This window comes from Canis lupus, chromosome 28, assembly GCF_048164855.1.
Source record: "Canis lupus baileyi chromosome 28, mCanLup2.hap1, whole genome shotgun sequence".
Classification (NCBI taxonomy): domain Eukaryota; kingdom Metazoa; phylum Chordata; class Mammalia; order Carnivora; family Canidae; genus Canis; species Canis lupus.
In genome coordinates this window covers 32602532-32622433 of record NC_132865.1, presented here as the reverse complement: position 1 = coordinate 32622433, position 19902 = coordinate 32602532, and the positions used below count along the sequence as shown (strand labels likewise).

The window sequence follows — 19902 nt, the reverse complement described above, 5'->3', positions numbered from 1 at the left end:
GACTATGATTTTTAAAAAAGATTTTATTTATTTATTCATGAGAAACACAGAGAGAAGCAGAGGCACAGACAGAGGGAGAAGTAGCCTCCTCACAGGGAGCCTGATGTGGGACTCAATCCCTGGATCTCAGGGTCATGCCCTGAGCCGAAGGCAGATGCTCAACCGCTGAGCCATCCAGGCATCCCTGACTTTATGATACTTTGTAGTATTTATTTATTTATTTATTTATTATTTTTTTTACTTTGTAGTATTTATACAAAAGTCTTCATTTATCACTCTCAAATGATCTCATCTGCTGCAGTGTAGACTTCTAGGTTAGAAATCACTGCCCTCTTTTTATTAAAGATTTTATTTACTCATGAGAGAGACACACAGAAAGAGGCAGAGACATGGGCAGAGGGAGAAGCAGGCTTCCTGTGGGGAGCCTGATGCAGAACTCGATCCCAGGACCCCAGGATCATGACCTGAGCCAAAGGCAGACAGACGCTCAACCACTGAGCCACCCAAGTGCTCCAGAAATCACTTTCCCTTGTGATTTTGAAGGCATTGTTCCATTGTCTCCTGGCTTCAAGCATTTCTGTTGAGAAGTCCAATCCATTCTGATTCTCAGTCATGAGCACAGGACCTATTTCTTCTATCTGGAAACCTGTGTATGAACTCACTCTCCAGTGCACTCTCTTCCTTAAGTGTGGGGAGCTGGGGCTAAAAGTTCCAACTCTATTCAAATGCTTCATCTTCCTGGCAACCAGCCTCCATCCTGGAGTTATCTAGGGCTCCTTCCCCCTATAGCCATTAGCCACCTCATTAGGACACACCTATCACTTCTGAAACTCAAAAGCATTTCTGAAGCATTGATCCAGGAACTGGAGACAAAGACTAATATATATATATATATATATATATATATATATATATATATATATACACACACACACACACACACACATGCACACCACATACTGTTGTATGGCTTTTGACAAATGCTAATATTATTGTCTACCATTATGATATCATACAAAATAGCTTCACCGTCTTGTGTTTTACCTACTTATCTTTCTCCTTATTGCCCAAACTTCTGGCAATTATTTCTTTACTGTCTCTGTAATTTCACCTTTTCCATAATGTCATATAGTCAGAATCATGCAGTATGTAGCCTTTCTACAGTCTGCTTTCACATAGCAATGTGCATTTAAAGTTCCTCCACGTCCCTGCATGACTTGATAGCTCATTTCTTTTTGTTGCTTATTAATATTCCATAGTATGGATGTACCACAGTTTATCCATTCACTTATTAAATGATACCATGTTTGCTTCCAGTTTGGGAGCAATTATGAATAAAGCAGCTATAAATATTCATGTGCAGTTTTTTCCATTTGTTTTTAAAGATTTATCTATGTACTTGAGAGAGAGCACGAGCAGGAGAGGCAGAGGGAGAGGGAGAGAAAGAATCCCAAGCAGACTCCATGCGGAGCATGGAGCCCACCATGGAGCTTGATCTCAAGACTCCAAAATCATGACCTGAGCAGAAACCAAGAGGCAGAAGCTTAACCTGCCTGCTACCCAGGGACCACCATGTGCAGAGTTTTCTGTGGACATAAGTTTTCCACTCATTTGAGCAAATATCCATGAGCATGATAACTGGTTTATATGGCAAGACTATGTTGGTCTGTGTAAGAACTTTGAAATTACTTGCATAATCTAAAAACTAAATTAAAAAAAAAAAAGAACTTCCAAATTACCTTCCAAAGTGGGTGTACCATTTTACATTCCCACCAGCAATGAATAAACATTCTTGTTGCTCCATATCCTCACTTCACATTTGGTATTGTCAGTATTTTGGATTTTAGCCTTTCTAATAGGTATGCAGTGGTATTTCATTGTTTTTTTAATTTGCATTTCTCGAATGTCCTCTCCATACACATACTTGCCATTTGTATATCTTATTTGGTGAGCTGTCTGTTCAGATCTTTTGCCCAGTTTTAAATAGGGTTGTTTTCCTGTTGTCGAGGTTCAGGTGCTCTTTGAATATTTTGAATACAGTCCCCTTATCAGATATGTATTTTGCAAATATTTTCTCCTACTTTGTGGCTTGCCTTTTCCTTTTATAAACAGCATCTTCCACAGAGCCAAAGTTTTACATTTTAGTGAAGTCTAACTTGTAAATTTTTCTTTCATGGATTGTGTTTTTGTTGTATCTAAAAACTTGTGACCAAACCCAAGGTTACCTAGATTTTCTCCTATGTTATCTTTGAGAAGTTTAGTTTTGCCTTTTAAAATTAGGTAGGGCAGCCTGGGTGGCTCAGCAGTTTAGGTGCCGCCTTCTGTGGGGGTGGGGGGGATCCTGGAGATCTGGGATGGAGTCCCACATTGGGCTCCCTGCTTCTCCCTCTGCCTGTGTCTGTGTCTCTCTCTCTGCGTCTCTCATGAATAAATAAATAAAATCTAAAAAAATAAAAAATAAAAGAATTTAAAAAAATAAATAAAATTAGGTTAATGATCCATTTCAAAGTAAGTTTTGCAAAAGGTGCAAACTTTTTTTTTTCTTTGCATGGGGCGTTCAGTTGTTTCAGCACCATTTGTTGAAAATACTATCCCCTTAGTGCCTTTGCCAAAGATCTACTGAATGTATTTGCATGAGTCTATTTTTGGGCTCTGTATTCTGTTCCACTGATCTATTTTTCTAGTCTTTTGTCAATACCACACTGTCTTGAATACTGTGGTTTTCTAGTAAGTCTTGGTACTTTGGCCTGTGACTTTATTCCTCTTCTTCAGTGTTGATTGGCTCTTCTGGGACTTCTGTCTTTCCCATAAAAACTTTAGGATTACTTTGCTTATTTTGTTGATGTCCAAACAATAACTCGCTAGGATTTTAATTGAGATTGTGTCAAATCTATCAAGTTGGGAAGAACTGACATCTTGACAATATTCGATTTTCCTACTCATAAACATGGGCTATTTCTCCACTTATTTGGATCTTCTTTGAGGTCTTTCATCCCAATTTTATAATTCTCATCCTATGGATTTTGTACACATTGTGTTAGATCTAGACCTAAGTATTTCATTTTTTTGTGCTAATGTAAGTGACATTATGTCTTTAATTTCAAATTCTAATTGCTGGAATATATAAGTAATTGGCTTTTGCATATGTTAACTTGTTAACAAAGTTGTATCCTACAACTCTGCTATAACTGCTTATTAGTTTTGGGGGGGTTGGTTAACTTTTTTGGATTTTCTTCATAATCATGTCACATGTTTATTATTTAAAGACAGAAAAAAATAGGTATATTTCTTCGTTACCAATCTATTGTCTAACTTTAAATGTCTTTTATCAGCTAGACCATAAACTCTCTAAGTTTCCATCTTGTCATCTCTTTTATGCTCAGATTTTTATTAGTTTTACCACGTTAAATTGTTGCGGCACTAAATAACTAGAAATAAAATGCTTCTAAGTTAACGCTATTTCGTCAAGTACTCTTTGTCGCTCTTTGGTAGCTACGGTAAGCCTGGGTAACTTAGTGCCTGTTCCTCTGTGCGCTAGCAGGGATGTAGGGACTGAGGCCATACACATCAGGTTCTTAGGTCGGTACCTGGAATACAGCCCTGAGAAACACAGTTTTTTAGCGTTTGCCTGAGGATATGGGTCATGACCTGTGCGCTGTACCACACATAACCTCGAACAGCCAATGAACTTTCGCTCAGATGGACAAAGAGTAATAAAAGCCAAGGAAAAAAGTTGTACCGAAGAGGCCAGGGGTTGAGACGGGTTCGTGCAGGCAAGTCTCCGAGCCCGCGAGCGCAGAGGTCAAGTGAGAGGTCAAGACGGCTGGGGTAGAGAGGCGGGAGGAGGTCCCCAAGGATGCGATCTCGGCCGCTCCTCGGGCTGGAAGCGGAGGGAGCCAAACGGGCGTCATCGCAGCCGGACACCGCCGAGGCCGCGGCACCCGCCCCCGCACCGCCCCTCGGCCGGAGGAAAAGGCGCGGAGCCGCACCCGGGGAGCGGGCGGGCGGCCCTCGGCGCCCCAACCCCCGCGCCCGCCCCCGCCGCCCGTTACCATGGGGACTGGGTCACCTGACCGCGGCCGCGCGCCTGCGCGGGCGGAAGGCGGGGGAGGCGCCGTGACGCGCTTGGCGGGCGGTCCTCGGGCGCGCGCGGCTCTCCCCGCCTCGGGTCTCGGCGTCCCGGCCAGTTACCGGAGGCGGCGGCGGCGGCGGCGGGTCCTGCGACCGAGGTGAGCAGCCGTGGGCGGGCGAAGGGGCGCTCAGGCCGCGTCGGGATGCGGGGACTGCGGGCGGGGGCGGGGGCGCCGCGGGTCGCTGGCGGAGGGCGTCTCGGCCTCGGCGGTGTTCGGGGGGCGGCGGCGACGCCCTCTCCTCGGGGGCCCCGCCCCTGCTTGCGCCCGGAGGGGCCCGGGGCGAAAGTCGGCGCGAGCCGCTCGCTCTGCCCGCCCGCCCGCCGCCGCTGCGGGGTTCGAGGTCCCGCCCGGGCCGGGGTCCGGGGGCGGGGGGCGCCGGGGGCCGCGGGCGACGGACGGCCAGTGAGGCCCGGCCCGCCCCCGCTCCCCGCCGCCCCCGCCGCCCCCGCTCCCCGCCGCCCCCGCCGCCCCCGCTCCCCGCCGCCCCCGCAGCTCGGGCGCCGGGGTCCGGGCCGCTCCGCCTTTTTGTTCCCCTTGGCCGAGGGCCCCCGGGAGCGGCGGGGCCGGCGGCTGGCTGCGAAGTCGCGGGGCCAGCCTTCCGCGGACGGCGCTGCGTCCCGACCCGGGCGCGGGGGCGGGGGCGGGGGCCGGGGCGGCGGGGCCGGCGGGGCCGAGGTGCGTGCGGGGCGCCGAGCCGCGACTCCCGGGCAGGGTGCGGAGGGGGGTTCGCGGCGCGCCTCTTCCTGGAGAAGTTGGAGCGCAGGAGGCGTTGCGGCGGCTGTGCGCGCGGGGAGCTATCCCCGGACGTGCCGTGACTCAGAGTTTTCATTGCAGGATTTCCTGGTAATAATGGGAAAGTGAAGGCATATGGATGTGGAAAGTTTCCGTCCTTACCGAAGTGGAATTATTTAATCACGGGTCTTCCAGTGTACCGGGCTCGGAGGCGATTTCTGGGTTGTCTAGTGTGTGTATGTTCTCCGTCTGCTCATTTACTGTGTTGTTCTTTTTTCTTCTCTGTGTGAGTACATTCCTTCGAGAGTACCTTGGGGGACGCCTGCGTGGCTCAGGGCTTGAGCGTCTGCCTTTGGCTCGGGGCGTGACCCCGGGGTCCCGGGATCGAGTCCGCAGCGGGCTCCCCGCGGGGAGCCTGCTTCTCCCTCTGCCTGTGTCTCTGCGTCTCTCTGTCTTTCTCATGAATAAATAAATAAAATCTTTAAAAAAAAAAGTACATTTGGTTTGCCAGACTTAACATCTACGTGTCTGAAAAAAAAAAAAAGATTAAAAAGGAAAATTACATTGAAAACAGCTGCAGGCTGTTGGCTTTATCTTCAATGTATGTAGGTGATTAAAATTCACATTTTACTTTTTTTTAAAAGTTTTTTATTCGTGAGAGACACAGAGAGACGCAGAGACACAGGCAGAGGGAGAAGCAGGCTCCGTGCAGGGAGCCCGATGTGGGACTCGATCCCGGGTCTCCAGGATCACGGCCCGAACCCGAGGCAGATGCTGAACCCCAGAGCCACCCAGGGCTCCAAATCTAGATTTTCCAATCTTTAGCTTTTCTATTTGAGGTTAAGGGCAAACAGTAAAAAAAAAGAAACAAAAAGTTTTTTCATGTTTTCTGTTACCAGTTTAGTTCTATCAATTTTTCTTCCTTCGGTGGTACTAGGAGCGCCTGGGTGGCTCAGTCAAGTATCTTCCTTCTGCTTAGGTCATGATCCCGTGGTTCTGGGATGCAGCCCCTTGTCTGGCTTCCTGGTCAGTGGGGAGCCTGCTTCTCCCTCTCCCTCTGTTGCCCCCCCACCCCCGCTTGTGTTCTCTCTCTTGAATAAATAAATTTTTAAAAATCTTAAAAAATAAATTAAAAAAATAAATGGTGTGTAATATTATAGATCAAGTGGTTTGTGCCACTAAGTGAAAATAAGGAAGTGGAATGTCTTTTAAAATGTTCAGGAAATAGTCCATTATAATCCAGATTTAACTCTGACAACACTAATTTTTGAGTGTTATAAGGACATAAAAATCATGACCAGAAGAGGATGAATTTACAAATAGTTGGCAGGTGAATGTACTCTTTAATAAAACCATTACCTAAATTAAACATGACTCAACTTTTTTTTTTCCTGTTTTTGTCAGATTTAGGTACTTTTTTTAGGTAGTAAATGCCAAGATTTTATATAAAAAAAGTTTCTTCTGAACAACTTTAAAATATGTCCTTTATCTAGTAATAGTTACATTATTAGCATTTATTAATTTCTTTTCCAGTGCTGCCAATATTATTTATACATTTAGGTTTTGAGGAGGTCAGTAGTAACATGGCTCAAAATGTAGTTTCCTTCCTTCTAAAGGTCCTCCAGTTGGGGATGCCTGGGTCGCTCAGCGGTTGGGCGTCTGCCTTTGGCTCAGGGGGTGATTCCGGAATGCCTGGATTGAGTCCCGCAATGGACTTCCTGCGTGGCGCCTGCTTCTCCCTTTGTGTCTCTGCTTTTCTCTCTCTCTCTCTCTCTCTCATGAATAAATAAATAAAATCTTTAAATATTTTAGGCACTGGGGTGTCTCATTTGGTTAAGTGTCAGCCTTTGGCTCAGGTCATGATCCCCAAGTCCTGGGATCTAGCCCTGAATTGGGCCCCCCACTCAGCCAGGAGCTTCCCGCTCTGGTCCTGCCTCTGCTCATGTCCCTGCTCTCTCTCTCTCTTAAATAATTAAATTAAAAAAAAAAAAAAAAGTCCTCCAGCCAACCACATTTCCTTTCTATAAGAGCCAACTGCTTTGTGTTTCTTAGGTATCCATCCAGGGATATCTTATAACTGTACAAACATAGAAATATATTCTGCTCCTTCCTCTTTTTTTATTGTAATAAAATACACATAACAAAATTTATCATCTTAACCATTTTTAAGCATGTAGTTAAGAGGTATTAAAAACATTGACAATGTTGTACAATCCTCACCACCATCTGTCCTTAAATAACTCAACTTGTACAGTGGGAACTCTGTAACCATTTAGTAATAACTCCACATTCTCTCCTTCCCCCAGCCCTTGGTCACCATCCTTATATCTTTACAATTTTGAGTAAGTACCTCATATAAATGGGATCATACAGTATTTGTCATTCTGTGATTGGTGCATTTCACCTAACAAAGTCTTCAAGATTCATCCAGCATGTTGCAGAAATTCCTTCCATTTTAAAGCTGAATAATGTTCCATTTTATGTGCATACCACATTTTGCTTGTCCATTTATCCATAGATAGATACTTGCATTACTTCCATGTTTGAACTTTTGTGGATATTGCTGTTATGAACATGGGTGTACAAATATCTCTTTAGATACAGATTTTAATTCTTTTGGATGTATACCCAGAAGTGGAATGCTGGATCATATGGTAATTAAAATATATATATATATATATATATATATATATATATATATATATATATATTTTTTTTTTTTTTTTTTTTTTTTTTGTGTCTGTGTGTGGAACTACCACACTTTTTTATAGTGGGTATACCGTTTTACATTCCCATCAACAGTGCACTGGGTTCCAGCTTCTCCACATCCCTGCTAATTGATACTTAAAAAAAATCCAATATAGTCAGTGTTGTACTAGTTTTGGATATACAGTATAGTGATTCAATGATACCATATGTCACCCAGTGCAAATGCATTCCTTAATTCCCATCACCAATTTTACCCATCTCCCACCCATTGCCTTTCTGATAACTGTCAGTTCTCTATAGTTAAGAGTCTTGTTTTTTTGGTTTGCCTTTTTCCCCCTTTGTTCATTTGTTTCTTAAATTCCACATATGAGTGGAATCATGTGGTATTTGCCTTTTTTCTTATTTTGCTTACTGTACTGTCTAGCTTTATCCATGTCATTGCAAATGACAGGGTGTTATTCTTTTTTATGGCTGATTAATCACTGTGTGTGTGTGTGTGTGTGTGTGTGTGTGTGTACATCCTTCATCTTCATTCATTTGTTGATGGACACTTGGGTTGCTTCCATATTTTGGCTATTGTAAATAATGCTGCAGCAAACACCGGGGTGCCAGTATCCCTTTAAACTCATTTTTGTATTTTTTTTTAGGTAAATACCCAGAAGAGCAATTACTGGATAATAGGGTAGTTCTATTTTTAACTTTTTGAGGAACTTTCATAGTGTTTTCCAAAGTGGCTGTACCAGTTTGCATACCCACCAACAATGCAAGAGGGTTCCTTTTTCTTACATCCTGGCCAACACTTATTTTTTTCTTGTGTTTTTGATTTTAACCATTCTGATAGGTGTGAAGTGATATCTCATTGTAGTTTTGATTTGCATTTCCCTGGTGATGAGTCATGTTAAACACCTTTTCACGTGTCTGTTGGCCATCTGGATGTCTTTTTTAGAGAAATGTTCGTGTCTTCTACCCACTTTTAAAATGAATTATTTGTTCTTTGGTCTTTGAGTTATATATGTTCTTTATATATTTGAATACTAACCCAATATGTCATTTGCAAATATCCTCTCCCGTTCTGTAGGTTGCTGTTTATTTTTGTTGATTGTTCCTTTTGCTGTGCAGAAACCTTTTATTTTGAGGTAGTCCAGTAGTTTATTTTTGCTTTTGGTTCTCTTGCCTTAGGATATTTATCTAGAAAAATGGTGCTACAGCCCATGCGAGAGCCGTTACTGCCTGTCCTCTTTTTTGGGATTTTATGGTTTCAGGTTTCCCTTTTTAGGTCTTTAATCCAATTTGAGTTTTTGTGTATGGTGTGAGAAATTGGTCCAGTTTCATTCTTCTGCTTGTATTTGACAAGTTTTCTCTCCATGTCTTTTTTTTTTTTTTTTTGATAGTAGCCATCCTAATCTCCCAGTTTTGATTTGCATTTTTGTAATGCTTAATGGTGCTGAAGATTTTTTTTTTTCATGTATTTATGGGCATTCTTGTATCTTTTTTGGAGAAATGTTTATTCAAGTCCTTTACCAGTTTTTTTTTGTTTGTTTGTTTTTTTTACTTGTTGAGTTTTAGTAGTTCTCTATTCTAGGTATTAATCCTTTATTGGATAAGTGATTTGGAGATATTTTCTCCCATTCTGTGGGTTGCTTTTTTGCTCTGTTGATGCTGTCTTTTGATGTACAAAATTTTAAATTTTTCATGAAGTCCAGTGTATCTAGATTTTCTTTTGTTATCTGTGTCTTTGGTATCATGTCCAGAAAAATCACTGTTAAGTCCAAGGCTACAAATCTTCTTTCCTATGTTTTCTTCTAAGAGTTTTTATTGTTTTAGGTCTTAAATTTAGTTCCTTTATCTATTTTGAGTTGAATTTGGAAATAGTATTATGTAAGGGTCATCTTCATGCTTTTGCACATGGATATCCAATTTTCTCAGCACCAGTTGTTGAAAGATTTTTTTATTCATTGAGTGGTCTTGGCCCTCTTGTCAAAAACCATTTGACCATATAGGTGAGGGTTTATTTCTAGGCTGTTTTTTCCCGTTGATTTGTATACCATTATACTAAAAGATTAGTTTTGATTATTGTAGCTTTATAATAAGTTTTGAAATCAGGAATATGAGCCTTCTGATTTTATTCTTTTTCAAGATTATTTCGGATGTTTGAGTCCCTTGAGACTTCATATAAATTTTAGGATGAGTTTTTCTATTCCCCGAAAAAAAAAAAATCACTGTGATTTTGATAAGGATTGCATTGAATCTTGAGGTCACTTTAGCTGATACATTTTAATAGTATTAAGTCTATCAATCCATGAACATGGGGTGTGCTTCATATTATTTATATCCTCTTTGATTTCTTTCAGCAGTGTTTTGTAATTTTTTTTAAAATGATTTATTTGAGAGAGCATGGGCATGAGCACAGGCAGTGGGGTGGGGTAGGGTGGGGGCGAAGGGAGAGGAAGAGAATCTTAAGCAGACGCCCTGCTGAGTGCAGAATCTGACCTGACTCAATCTCATAACCTTGAGATTAGGACCTGAACCAAAATCAAGATTGTATACTTAACCAACTGAGCCACCCAGTTACCCCTATAGTTTTCATTGTACAAGCCTTTCATTCACCTCCTTGATTAAATTAACACATTTGTTAATTTGTAAGTATTCTTTTTGAAGCTATTGTAAAATAGTAACAATTTTCAGATTATTTTTCATGTATAGAAATAAACTGATTTTGTGCATTGACTATACCCTGCTACATTGCTGAATTTATTAGTTCTAACAGCTTTTTCTTTGTGACATCTTTATAGTTTTCTAAACCTTAAACATGTAAATCAAATAATCTGCACAGATCATTTTACTTATTTTTCAATTTGGATGCTTTTTATTTCTTATTTTTGCCCAACTACTCTGGCTAGAACTTCCAGTAATATGTTGAATAGAAATGGTAAAAGTGGGTTTCTTTGCCTTGTTTCTGATCTTAGAGGAAAAACAGTCAGTCTTCATCATTGAGTTTTTGGTGTGGGTTTTTCATATGTGGCTTTTATTATGTAGATGTAATTATCTTCTATTCCTAATTTGTTGAGTGTTTTTTCATAAAAGGTTGTTGAATTTTATCAAATGTTTTTTTCTGCATCAATGGAGATGATCATGTGTTTTATTTCCCTTTATTTTGTTGATGCAGCCTATTATATTGATCAGTTATTTGTACGTTGAACCATCCTTGTATTCCAGAAATAAATCCCACTGGTTAAAAGATGTATAATCCTTTAATGTGCTATTGAATTCCATTTGCTAGTATTTTGAAGATTTTTTGCAGTGTTCATAAGGGATATTGGTCCGTAGTTTTCTTTCTGGGAGTGACTGACTTGGATATCAGGTTAATGCTGTCTTCATAGAATAGGTTAGGAAATATTCCCTTCAACTTTTGCCAAATTTTAAGAAGGATTGGTAATCTTTTTTAAATGTTTAGAAGAATTCACCAAGGAAGCTTAAGGTTTATGGCTTTTATTTGTTGGGAGATATTTGATTACTGATTCAGTCTTGTCAGTAGTTATAGGTATATTGAGATTTTTAATTTATTTGTGATTTAGTTTTGGTAGGCTTTATATTTCTTGGAATTTGTCCATTTAATCTAGGTTATACAATACTTTGGTGTACAGTCATTCATAGTACTGTCATAATTTCTGTAGAATCAATGTGCATATTCCCATTTCTCATTTTAGTATTTTGACTTTTTCTGTCTTTGGCTAACAAAAGGTTTGTCGATTTTGTTTCTTTTTTTCTCAGATCATGTTTTGGTTTCATTGATTGTTGTTGTTTTCCTCTATTTTCTAGTTCATTTATCTTCTAGTTCATTTATCTTTAGTCTTTATGACTTCCTTACTTCTGCTAGCTTTAGGTTTAGTTTGTACTTTTTCTAGATCTTTAAGTTCCCTCTTGCTTGTAAGACAAATATTAGCATGTTTATATACTGCTCTCTAAAACATGCTTTGTTTTTTAATGTTATTTTAGACCTTTCTATTTTTATGTATATAGAACTTCCTTCTTTGAAGTATTTTGCTATTGCAGTTGGTTCTTCAAGAATAAGCTTTTACATATGTCGCTTTTTATGTGCAAATATATTTGTGGACTGGATGCTGCAGGGTTGGAGGGTATCTGTTTTCATAATTTTGATAGATACTGCAAACTTACTTTGTATGGGAATTGTACTTCCATGAGTAATATATGAGTGTCTTAAAAAACCTTACTATCGAAGTCTGTTGTCACACTTTGGAGTTTTGCCAGTCCAATAGGTCAGAAGTGGAACCTTATGGGTAAGAGGAAAGTATTCTGCTTAATAGTATATTTCATATGGCCACATTTCACAATGGCTTATCATGAGAATTTCCCTGGCTAATTATTAAAGAGTTCCTAAGTCCTTCCATGAAATCTGTGTCAGCCTGGGAAGCTATTTTTAACTTGTGCCCAGGTAATTCTGATCTGATGATTAGCCAAATTTGAGAACCATTGCTATAGACAGCTGTTGACTTTATCACAGTGAGTTCATCGACGACATTTATGAATCATCTAGAATGCTTAGTGTACCATAAAACATAGTCATCACCATTTACCATCTGAGCCCAATGGACACTTCTTTTTTTTATATATTTTAGTTCATCTTCAGAAAAATTTGCCAAAGTGATGGTAAAGGGACGGTTGAAGCACAGTTTTGCCAGAAATACAATTTAAGTAACAACTGGAACACAAGAAACCCATAGGTTTTTGTTGTTTTTCTGTTTTTAAAGATTTTTAAATTTATTTATACCATGAGCTGGATGGGCAGGGACAGAAGGAGGAGATCAGAGCATCTCAAGCAGCGCATCTGCGCTGAGTGCAGAGCCTAATGCAGGGCTCACTCTAATGACCCTGAGATAATGACCTGAGCTGAAATCAAGAGTTGCCTGCTTAACAGACTGAGCTACCCTAGTACCTCAAGAAACCCACATTTTTATTCTAAATTTCCTGGATTTGAAAGTATATATAGCTGAAATGGGCAACATCTTTTTGAGTACAACTAATTGCTCATCAGTTGGCACGTGTGAAATTAGCACGTCCCTCTTTTATTGTTCCCAGGTCAAATACATCTCTGATATGTTATAGTTTATCATTACATATGGTTCTCCTTCATGAACTTGGTTGTCAAACTACAATACTGATACTAGATTTCATATACATCTCTAATAGATTCTCTTGTTACCATCTGGTACTTTGGACTTGTATTTCCAAAATGTAGTACTTTTACAAATTTTAATGGCTTATGATTTTATGGCAAGGTTGACCCTTTTTCTTCTATGTTTGCAGAGAATTTTCATCTATATATTATAAACCAATTAGAATAACCAGTGTGATGACTTTAAAAATTTTTCATTACATTACTGTTTTTTTCCCAGTCATCTTTGTTTAAACACCAACCTTCATTTGGCCACTTAAAATCCATTATCAAGTAAATTTTGGTCTATAAATATAAGGGAATAAAATATGGTAATATTTTATTTAGTAAAAAGGATCGAGGGACTGGTTTCAAAATGTTGCATGATAATGTTCTTTTGAATGAGTGAAAAATTTTATTTCTTTTATTAATTACAGGTATGTTTACTTATTAAACTTGAAAAACTTTAATTAGGAGATCATCATGGTCTGAAAATTCATAGTCTGTGATTTGCGTATATGATCGGTTTCCTCGTTATCATAAGAATCTAGCATACAGTTACTTGTATTCTGATTTGTCTCATAAATGTCTTCCTCCTTCAGTTTCCTATTCTCTGCCATCATGGGTGAAAAATGGAAAAATTCCAAGTATTTAAGGAACACTTTGGAAAACAAGCTACACATATAGTGTCTTCAGAGTTTATATGTTCTTGAAAGAAGATGCAGTACTTTGGGTAGTACAAACTGAAGGATGAAAGAATGCAGTATTTCACTGTTGCATCATTCTGGGTGATCTTATTTTTTTGTTATTTTAGTTTCTTAGCATAGTTGCAAATAACTGATGAATTCTTTTTTTTTTTTTTTTTAAGACTGTATTTATTTATTCATGAAAGAGAGAGAGAGAGACAGATAAACAGCCAGAGGGAGAAGCAGGCTCCATGCAGGGAGCCCGATGTGTGGGACTCTATCCCGGAAATACAGGACTAACCTACGCCCCAGGCCAAAGTCAGGCGCTAAACCGCCGAGCCACCCAGGGATCCCTACTGATGAATTCTGATGTAATTCTGAATTGATGAAATAGAAAGGTATTTCAAGGTGGAGGAAAATAAATTCACTAAAATCCTATAACAGATGTTAGGTTTATGAAAAAGTCCAGTTGAACTCTTATCAGATCGAGTGATTTTACTACATTTAAAGGTTTTTCTTTCTTTTTTTTTCTTTGGAAAGATTTATAAGAAAGAATAAAAGTCACTAAATAGAATGCTAAAAAGAAGGAACTCAAAATGGGTCCATTGGACCCTGATAGTATACAAAGGGTTGAGGACAGATTTCTGAACCTTGGTCTAGACTTGATTGTTTTAGTTTCTGGGCTAGGACTCCAGAATCTTTATTAACATTTCTAGTTTATACTTAACGGACTTTAAACTTGAAGAAATCCTATTTTAGGGCCTTAATGTGATTTTTAATTTGCTATTATATGTTAGTATAGTAGTTCCCCCTTATCTGCATGGTCAACTGTGGTCTGGAAGCTGATGATCCCCTTTCTGATGTATCATCAGAAAGTCAGTAGTAGCCTAACACTAGGTCACAATGCCTATGTCATTTACCTCACTTCATCTCATCATTGTATCTCTAATATCATCATAAGAAGGGCAGGTACAGTATAGTAAGATATTTAGAGAACACATTCATACAAGTTTCGCAGTATTTGTTTTATTGTTAGCTATTATTAATTTCTTACTCTACCTAACTGTAACTTAAATTTTATCATATGTATATATGTGCAGGAAAAAGCATAATATATATAGTTTCAGTACTATCCCTAATTTAGATATCCACTGGGGGGTCTTGGAATGTGTCCCCTTTGGATTAAGGGGACAGGTAGGACTTTACTTTAGATTACTTTCCTGATGTGCATTTGTTGTTTCTTGTGCTAATTTAACGTATTATTGAAGCTAATTAGTCTTCTATGTTTAAATAAGGGAATGGTTTGATGTGGTGTTCCTTTGAAAATAATTTATGGAACTAGAACATTCAAACCCATTGCTATTGAAGAGTTCCAGGAATATAGCATATAATGACGGCTATTTAAAGAAAAACTGTGTTCTAAGTCTTTTGCCTTACAGAATAGATACTTTGTTGATTTACTGTATCATACATTAAATTGAGACCCTGGAAAGAAGCTTAAGTTCTTGACAGAGCTGAAACTAAACTTGGCTTTTATTCCAACAGTATGTTTTTTAATTTTTCAAATTTTTAAAAATTAAGATGTAATAGATCTATAACATATTAGTTTTAAATATACATCTAAAAAAATCTCACAGAGACAAATGTCAAGAAACTTAGCATCCATATCTTTTTTCTAGGGATTGTTAGGCCTTATGTTCAAGTCTTTTAATACATTTTGAGTTGAATTTTGTGTATGGTGTAAGATAATGGTCCAGTTTCATTGTGTTGCATGTGTCTGTCCATTTTTCACAGCACTATTCATTAAAAAGACTGTCTTCATTGTATATTCTTGACAACTTTGTCATAAGTTAATTGACCGCATATATGTGGGTTTATTCCTGGATTCTTTTCTCTCCCATTGATCTGCGTGTCTGTTTTTATGCCAGTAGCATTCCCTTTTGATTACTGTAGCTTTGTAACGTAGTTTAAAATCTGGAAGTGTGATGCCTCCAGCATTGTTCTTTCAAGAGTGCTTTGGCTGTTTATAGAGTCTTTTGAGGTTCCATACAAATTTTAGGATTCTTTATTCTAGTTCTTTGAAAATGCTATTGGAGTTTTTGTAGAGATTGCATTAAATATGTAGATTGCTTTGGGAAGTATGGACATTTTAACAGTGTTAATTCTTCCAGTCCATGAACACAGACTATCTTTTCATTTATTTGTATTCAGTTTTTTTCAGCATTGTCTTATGGTTTCAGTTTATAGATCTTTCATCTCTTTGATTAAATTTATGCTTAAATATCTTATTCTTTATCATTAGATGCATTTGTGAATGGAATTATTTTAATTTTTTTGTTTTAGCTTATTAGGATGTAGAAGCACAGATGCTTTTGTACATTGATTTCTTTTTTTTTTATCCTACAGTTCTACTGAGCTTGTTTATTAGTTCAAACAGTTTTCTTGGGATCCCTGGGTGGCGCAGCGGTTTAGTGCCTGCCTTTGGCCCAGGGCGTGATCCTGGAGACCTGGGATCGAATCCCACATCGGGCTCCCAGTGCATGGAGCCTGTTTCTCCCTCTGCCTATGTCTCTGCCTCTCTCTCTCTCTCTCTGTGACATCATAAATAAATAAAAATTAAAAAAAAATTAAAAAAAAAACAGTTTTCTTGGTGGAGTTTTTAGGGTTTTCTATAGATAAAATATCACCCACATACAGGGACAGTTTCAGCTTTCCTCTTTTCCAATTTTGATGCCTTTTTTTTTTTTTTCCTTGCCTACTTGCTCTGGGTAGAACTTCCAATCCTGTATTGAGTAAAAGTGGCAAGAGTGAGCATCCTTATCTCTACATTTTTATTCTTTTTTCCTTTTATATTTTTAATGTCACAATTTATATAATTTTTATCTTCTGTATTCCTCAGCAAGTTATTACACTTAAAGTTTTGTGTTGGGGATCGCTGGGTGGCTCAGCGGTTTAGAGCCTGCCTTTAGCCTAGGGTGTGATCCTGAAGTCCTGGGATCAAGTTCCACATCAGGCTCCCTGCATGGAGCCTGCTTCTCTCTCTGCCTATGTCTTTGCCCCCCCCCCTCCCGCCCCCATGTCTTTCATGAATAAATAAATAAAATCTTAAGAAATAAGTGTTTTGTTTTTTTTTTAAAGATTTTATTCATCCATCTGACAGAGTATGACAGTGGACAGAGGGAGAGGGAGAAGCGGGTTCCTCACACAGCAGGGAAGGCTGACGCAGGACTTGATCCTAGGACCCTGGATCATGACCCAAGCTGAAGGCAGACAAATAACCGACTGAGCCACCCAGGCACCCCTCTTGTACTTAAAGTTATTTTTATTTTTGTTTTTTAACATTCATACTAGCTTTGTAAGTGATTGCCTCTTTATGGAACTAGATTATTCTGAATTTTACAATATATTTATTTTTACCAGTGAGATTCGTATTTTCTTATGCTTTCCTAAAATTAGCTTCCTTTGGTTTCTTGTCATTCTCATCTAGCTTTCACTTGTCTGGAAAACTTATCTCTCCTTCAATTCTAAAGGACAATTTTACTGAGTAGAGTATACTTAGTGGCAGTTTTTTTCTTTGTATTATGCGACTTCTTCTGGGCTGCAAGGTTTCTGCTAAAAAGTGTGCGTAAAGTCTTATGGAGGTTCCTTTGTACATAACAAGTTGTACCGAACAAGCTTTTCCTGCTTTTAAGATTCTTTCTCTCTTTTAACTTTCGACATTAGATTATAATGTGTTTTGATGTGGGTCTCTTTGGGTTCATTTTATTTGGAACTTTATGGACTTCCTGGACTTGGATATCTGTTTCCTTCTTCAATTTAGAGAATTTTTTTAGCCATTATTTTGTCAAATTTAAAATTTTTGCCCCTTTTCCTCTTCTTCCTTTGGGACCTTTATAATGAGGATGTTTGTTTACTTGATGTCCTGTTAGTCTCTTATGCTATCTTTGCTTTTGCTCTCCTTTCCTTTTCTTTTCTTTTTTTTTTTTGTTCTACTGCATTTAGTCTGTTCTTGAATCCTTCTATTGTATTTCTCAGTTAAATTATTGTATTTTTCAGTTCTGTGATATTTGCTTGGTATTTTCTTGTATTTTCTTTTGAAATTTTCACTTTTTTCATCATTTGTTCTCTGAGCCAAGTGAGCATATATATTGACTGCTATTTCGAACTATCAGGTGAATTGTTTATCTCCATATCACTAAGGTCTTTTACTCAGGTTTTATTTTGTTCTTACTTGAAATATTCCTTTGTTTCTTTATTTTACTTTCTATTGATTTCATTGATTAGATTAAGTCATCTCTCTGTCTTGAGTGACACACCTCACTTAAGAGATGAACTTCATCATCTGAGTTCTTGGTTGTCTCATACTTTTTTAATTGTCCAAACAGCCTACTTTATTCTTAGTTGCTCCCAGTAGTTGAAGGTGTGCTAAGATCTGTCAGTGTTCCAAAGGGGAGGATCTTAGTCAACACTTAGATTCAGGGACCTCAGGCAGCAGCTTTTAATGTATGCAAAATACCTCTTTGAGGGAAAGACTTCTGTCGGTCCATTCTGTGTTGTGCCCTAGGGTGATAGTTCACTTGGTTTTGTTTTGTTTTGTTATAGTACTGTGGAACCTGTGAATACAGGCTTCCTCACTACCAAAGCCTGTTTATCCAGGGATGTGCCCTATGGGAAACATTTTGTGTGCCAGGCCTGTACACTAGCTTCTGTCTTGGAGACACCAAAGACTTGGTAGGGGGCAAAGGAGAGGCACCCACTGGCCTTCTCAGTCTTTGGAGAGTATTGTAGTCAGCTCTTAGATGTGTGTTTAATTAGAAGCCTATTCCTCAGGCTATAGCTATGAGGATAAGCTAATAGACTTCTTTCATAGAAAAACTGGAGGTGCATTTATTTCAGTCCGCTGTCTCTGTGTTGTGCCTTGGGGAAGATAGCCTGTTAACAACTGTTTCTGTTTCTTATAGTCTTATGGGATTGATGAATTTAAGCCTTACTGGCCACCAGAGCCAGGCAGTCAAGGAGTTATCTTTGGGCAGCAGCTACAAAAGCTAGAGTACCGGATGTGTTGTATTGCACTTTAAGATTACTGATTCTGCAGTCCCGAATTTTTATTATCCTATGATTTTTTTTTAACAGCTGGGATTAAACAAATACTATTTTAACTTAAACAATCACATGTCATTTTAAAAAAGACCAGTTTTCGTAGTTGGTTTTATTGAGGGAATGCGGTCAGCAACTCAGAAAATGATATGCATTGCCATTCCAGGTGATATTATCTGGAAAGCTTTACTAGTATGTTTCTTACCTCATTTGCCAGAGTATAGCATCTAAGAAGCAAATTAACTAGATGTTCCAAAATATAACATATGGTATTTGAGTTATGGAGGCTTTTAGTCTGCACATATGTAAAGACTCTAAGGAAGCTACCCTGACATTGCCCTGAGGATATGGGAGAGCCAAATAGGAAAGTTGATACTCAGAATAGTCAGGTATTTTTTTTATTTTTAGATGTTCTAAACAAACCCTGAAAGTGTTCCAAGCTCTGAGAAACATTTTAGTAGAAACTAATTTAGGGGTTATTTCCTAAGGCCTAGTGGTGCACTGGGTGCAGAGGTTTTTCATTACGCATGGAGAGAGTTTAGAATGGGCCAAACCTAGTCTAGGGGTAAGTGGAGACCACTTCTTTCCAGGAATTAGACCAGTGAAACAAAGCTTTACAGTCAGGAATGTGCTCAAACTCTGGTAGAGTAGATGGCAAGATGTTTTGCCTACTAATTTCAGGGTCACTGGGATCTATACCTTATTATTGATTCTCAGTCAGCTGAAGGGGAGGCCTAGTAGCAAAATTCTGTAGTCAGTACAATAATAGTGTGTGAGAGGAGTTTTAAGTGAAAGTAAAATGCGAGTTCACATACTGATATAATAGAATTATTTTCACAATCCCTTTGAATCTCATTATTGGTCATTCTGAAATTCCAACCGTACTTGAAAGGATTTTTCAAAGGTAGTTTGGTAGTTCTTAAAAAAGGGCTAATTGTTTTTGACATTAGATCAAAGATGAACTCACTCCTACTTAATGGAACCCTTAAGAAAAATAATACAAGAATTTATTATTCTCCCAGAAAGCTTTTAACAGTTTGTATTCAAAGATGTAGACTGGAAAGATAAGAAAATTTGAACTTTTCAATGAATGTTTGAAAGATATCTTGTTTACTGCTGTTTTGGCAATATTGATCAAAATTTAGTAAATATTTGACTTGTTTTAGGATAAGGAATTATGCTAGGGAAATAAGAAATTAAAGGCCTTGATTTCAAGGACCAGAGAAACATAAACTTAGCTGTATAACAGGGAGAGTGAAGCTGCTGATGTTAGAGAAACCTGTTAGGTTGAGGTCATCAAAGGTGTCCTCACAGAAGTAGCTCTTGACTGGGGTTTTGAAAGAGAAGTCCTCAAAAGGGATTTTGGGAAGAG

General features: G+C 38.7%; 1 protein-coding gene across 6 annotated transcripts in view; it reads left to right on the top strand.

The window, feature by feature from the left end:
* Positions 1 to 4083: 4083 nt before the first annotated feature.
* SDCBP (syndecan binding protein) overlaps positions 4084 to 19902 on the top strand; it is a 38625-nt gene continuing 22806 nt past the window's right edge. For 2 of the 6 annotated variants that reach the window (XM_072804562.1, XM_072804558.1), the window contains exons 1-2: positions 4088 to 4229; positions 4968 to 5097. The gene's annotated coding sequence lies outside the window, so the exon portion shown is untranslated. Of the gene's footprint in view, positions 4230 to 4967; positions 5102 to 19902 lie in introns of all 6 variants that reach the window. The other 4 variants (XM_072804560.1, XM_072804557.1, XM_072804559.1 and 1 more) reach the window with 2 other exon arrangements.